The sequence below is a fragment of the Dermacentor silvarum genome, chromosome 7, assembly GCF_013339745.2.
Source record: "Dermacentor silvarum isolate Dsil-2018 chromosome 7, BIME_Dsil_1.4, whole genome shotgun sequence".
In the NCBI taxonomy this organism is placed as follows: Eukaryota; Metazoa; Arthropoda; class Arachnida; order Ixodida; family Ixodidae; genus Dermacentor; species Dermacentor silvarum.
The window spans coordinates 187,299,361-187,305,584 of NC_051160.1; the positions used below are offsets into that span (position 1 = coordinate 187,299,361).

The 6,224-nt window shown below is 40.9% G+C and overlaps 1 long non-coding RNA gene and 1 other non-coding gene across 2 annotated transcripts; both read right to left on the reverse strand.

The window, feature by feature from the left end:
* Positions 1 to 260: 260 nt before the first annotated feature.
* Positions 261 to 6,023, reverse strand: LOC125946599 (uncharacterized). Its single transcript, XR_007467688.1, has 3 exons — positions 5,777 to 6,023; positions 1,822 to 1,996; positions 261 to 358 (listed from the first exon to the last, which is right to left on the reverse strand). It is a non-coding gene; the product is annotated as an uncharacterized LOC125946599 (long non-coding RNA).
* Positions 525 to 707, reverse strand: LOC119459777 (U2 spliceosomal RNA). The gene has a single exon (XR_005193803.1). It is a non-coding gene; the product is annotated as a U2 spliceosomal RNA (small nuclear RNA).
* Positions 6,024 to 6,224: the final 201 nt, after the last annotated feature.

Sequence of the window (6,224 nt, forward strand, 5' to 3'; positions counted from 1 at the left end):
ACGTCCAGAGGCTTAAACCCTATTACGACCCCATTGTCCTCTCCTTTCCTGGAGCCGCCAGGATGGCTCCTTCTTCTCCAGGGGGCAGTTGTAGGGAAGAAAACTGGCGCGCCTTATAGACGCACTATCATCATCAGCCCGCCAGACGCAGATGGGCTCGCGCTCTCGGTGTCTGACGCTTGACTGAGAGGGTCGTGTTTCTGAGTTGTCAATAAACCGCATTACAATATATATATATATACATAAAGTGCTCGTACAAATTCTAGATTACCATTTACTAGCTTTTGAAAGAAAAAATTGTATGGAATAACATAGTGTCTCACACTTTCTTATATGCATATGCCGTTGACGCAAATCCCTGCAAAAGAAAGGAAAAAAGATTTGTGTTTCGTCCACAATGAAATAAGCACGCACACAAGTACCAATAAACAAAACGATTATTTTGGGGAGATGCTTATTATTGACATGGTTTCCTTATTTTATTTTTTTACAGCGAAGCTGTTCATGGCTAGTTTCCGGATCGATGTCCGTAGACCAATAATCCGGAGGACAGTGCAATATCAGGCCGACCCGCGACGGAGGTGAAGCAGGCTTCAAGCACTCCGCCAACTTGCAAAAATAAGTTTATTATCTTGCGTGTGAATACAACCCGTGTCAAATATTAAGCTGATAAGAAAAGATACTGCGCTTTGACCCGCGTTGGCCATGTCTACGTTCGCACAATACACGTGTACGCCATCCCGCGTATTCAAACTAGTGCCTACCAATCTGAGTGTCTTCTGTCTCCTGACGTCATGCTCTACGTAGGCTCCTTTCCTCAGTTCTGCTTTGACGGTGAAATGTGTATCCTGGCCGAGGCGGCCGCATTTCGATGGAGGCTAAATGCAAGACACCCGTGTGCTTGCGTTGTAGTGCCCGTTAACGAACCTCAGGTGGTCAAAATTAATCCGGAGCTCTCCACTACGGCGTGCCTCATAATCACAATTGGTTTCGGCACGTTAAACCCCAGAAAGAAGATGAAGTAGAATTTGCATAGGCCGCGTGTTGTACGGTCTGTAGAACAGCGCGCCTACCAAGAACGACGGCGTGAACAGAAAAGGGAATGGCCGTGGCGGCGGTGGAAGGAGACCACCGACGATGAGCGGGCTACGAACGCTAAGCGTAAGCGTAATGCTCACCGGGACCGCGAGGCAAATATAAATGACAACCGTGCATGTGGCCCCGATCCCGCAAACTTGGAACGTTTCACTGGAGCAACGGTCAATCACGACGTGCACAGCTTTGTTGGTCATCCAGATTCACAGAGTAAAATGGCACTGAATTTTTTTCGCTAAAGGACTGCTTTTAATTCTAAATGCGCATGTTAACGGTAAAAAAAATTGCTTAGGTGCAAAAAAAGTGCTTAGGTGCAGTGAGATTTTTAAAACAATTATTTTTCTTGCAAAGTAGTAGTGCGCCAAATTTTCTTTACCAAACAAAATATTTCAATTAAAATAACAATACATTCGTTTGTCTGATATGTGCAGGATCGTGCAAGTTAAGCACCTAAGAATTGCTCTCTAATATTACTGAACGCTGATTTTGCAGCCTGAAACAATAACAAGCATTACGTAATATGTTGCTTTACGTTTGCTAGAAGCAAGTATATCAATATTCTATTGTTTGATTTGAACAAATTTGACACACTTGGTTCAATATATTCGTTGTGAACATGATTCAGGTTCTCCGATTCCGGCAATCTCAGCACAGACGACGCAGTAGTACCCATTTCGAGCGGTAAAACAGCGCACGTTTGCCGTATTAAAAAGAGTGTCATCCTACCTTGACCGTAGGCACAATCGCAGTGTTCCTTATAGATTCCCTTCACTGTATCAGTTGAGCAGGCTTTGCCATACCGTGCTTTTGGATGACAAGTTGCTATTCGGCGATGTTTTCGGCAGCACATTCCAAACTTGCACTCCTTTATTGGACTGCAGCGCTCGTCATAAAGTCGGATCTGCAATCATTTCAATACCCGCCCTTATAGGATCCGTTCTTTGAGGCACACTTTTTCCTATATTATCTAGACATTTCCTGCATTTGAACTGGCATGCAAACACAGCTGCTAAAATATGTTATATTTTTCTTGCTCTGTATATCTGCAAACTTTTCTAGCAGTTAACATACGCTGGCTTACCGGAACAAAAAAGCACGAGATAACTTATGCAGCAATTTAATGCCTCTTTTTGATTTCGTTCACTTTTCATTTGGTATGCGAAGCATACTGATTATTGAAGCATATTCGAAAAGTAGTCGTCGAAGAGGATATTTTCTGCTATGCCTCTGTTAGGAACCCCGCTTTCATGGCTTTTAATCACCGACAAAACCATCGTAAATTAAAGAGTAAAAGAAATCTTGTCGCTGCTATGCCATCGTCATTGTTCCGTCGTCTTCGGTCATGCTATTCATTATAAAATCCTCGTCCTTTCTTCGTCGCCACGGTGTCGTTGAGGTGTGGCCATCATTACATAGTAGTCGTGCCATAATCAATAAGCTATCACCGTGACACCATCATAATGATACTGAAATAAAATAGTTGCCAATATAGAAAACCAACAATACACAATAGGCACAATTTTGGACTTTAATAAAGCATTTCATTCAATTGTTCTTGACATACTTTTTTCTAAATTACCCTTTTATGGAATCAGAGGCACTTCGCTAGATTTACTGCGTAACTCTCTACCACACCGCTCCCAATTTGTGGAAATCAACAGCATAAAATCCGATTTAGCAGATATTAGGTAGGGCTGTCCCACAGGGTTCTATTTTAGGTTTTACGATGTTCCTGCTTTATATCAATGATATCGTGGCAATACCTGAAACACCCGATATTATATTATATGCCGAAGATACAAACGTTTTTTTTTCTCCTCTGATAACATCTCTATTCTAATTCTTCTTATGAACAGCTGGTGAAATTCCCTTTCAATGTGGTTATCAGCTAATCAACTGAGCCTAAATGGTAAAAAAACAAAGCATATTGTTTTTACTCCTATTAACAAGCCAGTTAAGCTCGAATATTCTTTAATATTTCAATCGCAACCACTTGAAAGGGTTTCCCAGTACAAGTTCTTGTGTGTACTCTTCCATGAAAATCTACGGTTGACGCATCACGTGAGGTATAATAAACGTAGCATAGCACAAATAATCGGTATGATGAATAAGCATCGCACGATATTACCTTCAAAATTGAAGCGTCAGCTCTACTTTTCTACTATTTATTCTAGATTCCACTATTGTCTACTTATCTGGGGCGTCACTTCTAAAGCTAACATGGAAACTTTATTCAGATTGCAGAAAAGGTGTGTTCGTATAATTCATAACCTACCGATGTGCGAACACAGCTCTGAGTACTTTCCCCAGGACAATATTTTGAATGCCAGTAGTCTATATAAACAATAGTAATCCAAAAATGCATTTTAGAGTTCATAAGTAATCGTGAGAACTTTTTTCTGGATACACTAATACCACAACTAATTACTCCTTAAAAGCTAGGAACTTTATTAAGGTAAAAACGAGAACAAACTACGGCAATCAGCTTTTAGAGTGGCAGATTCCTCATTTACGTAATGATGAGCATGCTTTATTTGATATTACGCAAGATTCTTCAACCATTTCAATATTCAGAAAGAAATGTAAACTGTCTTTTCTCGACAATTGACTCCTGTTTTCTCATTCATTATCCTCCTTTTCAACTGATATCTTGTCATGTGTTGCAAGACGTTTTGCTTCCATTTGGCTTTGGCCTTTCTGCATCTTTCTATACCTAAGTTGATTTCTTCAGTTGCATTAGTTATACTTATTGTGTTGTATTGATTTATTGTACGTATAATTGTATCATTCGTATATATATATATATATATATGTGTGTATATGTGTGTGTGTGTGTGTGTGTGTGTGTGTGTGTCTATTATGTGTATATATGTATAGATATTTTTTGCACTGTTGTCTGCTGTGCTCGTGGCGCCAGGACCCTAGACAGGCGTGCATAGTCTAGTCTCGCCGTTTGCTCCGGCGCCATGGCAATCTTGTATTGTCAAAATCGTAATAAGCTCCAAACCTCCAACATCAAACCGTTCCGTCGTCATCATTCCGGTATCACGCGGTTATTGTGAAACCGCAGTAATATTTCCATTGTAGCGATATAATTGTCTTTCTGTCGTCGTCATGCAGCTATGGTCATGCGGTCCCGCTTGTTGCACCATCGCTATTCAAGCGTCGTCACTCGTTAGTTATGTGGAGGGTGCCGTTACATGATTGTTATAATTGCATTGTAATGGTGTCCTTATTATTGGGTCATTGCCATGGCGGCATGGCCAGGCCGCCTAAGTCATGGCGTCGCAGTCATTCCGTCACTGCCATTCCGCCGCTGCCATACGTGAGATGCAAATGTTCGAGCATCGCCAATTCATGTTGAGCGAGGTATTTCACGGTGAAAATGTGCCCAGCTTGTTTACGGGCTGTATAGTTCCGGATGAGTGCTAAAGACGAAAAGCGTTCCTCCAACAAAAATGAAACCTTCGCACAAACTGATTCCTACAGATATTGGATTCGCATACATTTTATTCTGTTGACTGCCGTTACAGGAACTTTCATTTTTGGAGGGTACGCCATTTGTGCTGAACTTTACACCAAATGAACGTGCCAGCACCCTGACATTTTTTTTATGTGAAAGAACGCCTTTGACCACGAAAGGAATTTCCTTCAATTTCGCTTTCTGTGGAAGGCACTCAGTCAATAGAACGGCGCGCGCGGCTATCAAGCATATTGTCAATAAAAGCGTCCACCCATCGGTGGGTATCCCAACTGGTAAGCTCCAGAATGCTGGTCAATAAAGAAGCATAATTGCGTTTATTTTTGTGAATACGGGCCCAATTTGCTGGCTGGTTACTGCACTCCTACAGTCTAGGAACACACAAGCGCTAAAACTAGCCTTTAAGTACTGCATCGAGCGCAAGACGGCCGAATTCTGCCAATTTATAAGAGGTGCTTTATAACACCTAATAAAGAGTGAAGCCCAGATTTAAAAAATGCAAACGCTACTCCGCGTATATATATTTTTAATTTTAGTTCAAGTGAATGTTTCCTAGAAATGCCGTTCACACGTTTTCGGCACCTCTTACACAAATTTACGTGTTATTAGTTGTCAACAGTTGTATGTAAAAAGCATATCAAGGTGTGTAACATCAGCCAGATACATTCGTAGTTTAGAGTAAGCCTACTTTCGGTATGGTCGGCTGTGTACTTTCGGTATCGGCTCTATGGTCAGACATTTCGTGGAAGGATTTGATGTAATACACTCACGTTTTGCTGTAGTGCTTAAAACTTATGTTATTTACGCGCACATATACGCATATCTACACCTTGTTTTACACACTAAGAGAAAGTAAAGAGTGCACTTTCTAATAGCACCGTTTTTATTAATTGTTAGTAATTACTTAATTGACAGCAAGTGTTTTTATTATTTGTTTGCTAATGAATTCACTATTTAAATCTTTCAGGATCTGAAAATTTGAACAAGATTTTAATTATGTCCTAGAAAGAATGTGTGATTGAAATCGTGGGAGGAGTCACCCATCAGCAGAATTTGAAACGTATTGTCCTTGATAATAAACACGTGCAAGACGAAACTAGAAAATCAATAAATAAGCTATCGCTCTAGACAGTTTTTAATCAACGGTTTGCTCAAAATAAAACGCACGGCCTACGACACGATTCTCTTAGTGTTGCTTACTCATAGAGAGAGTCATCTTGCATACTTGCCTTCTTTTTGTGAACACGACCTCCCGCTTGACATAGAACATTTGCGATTAGCAATAGAGCCAGCAACAATACCATATAAAGTATGTTTAAGCATCGGAACTTTCGATGCATAGCTGCTTTGGAGAATGGCTTTAAGCACACTAACCAAGCCACTCCGGTCACAGTCGCTCTTATTGCTTCTGCATGGATGTAATGCTGCTTCTGCACTATTTCATGTAGTTAAATGAACTGACGTGCCCGCTTTTTACAATGCACTCAGAAAAGAAATCCTCTGTATAAAGGTCCAGTACATACTTTTATGTCATCCTTCCTTCGCAGTCAACAGACAATGGTTTATGTAGTGACCAAACACAGCAGCTCCTTGTTGTATAGCGAACAGCACTGCTGTTCCAGATGTTAAAACGCCTGCACTCACATGC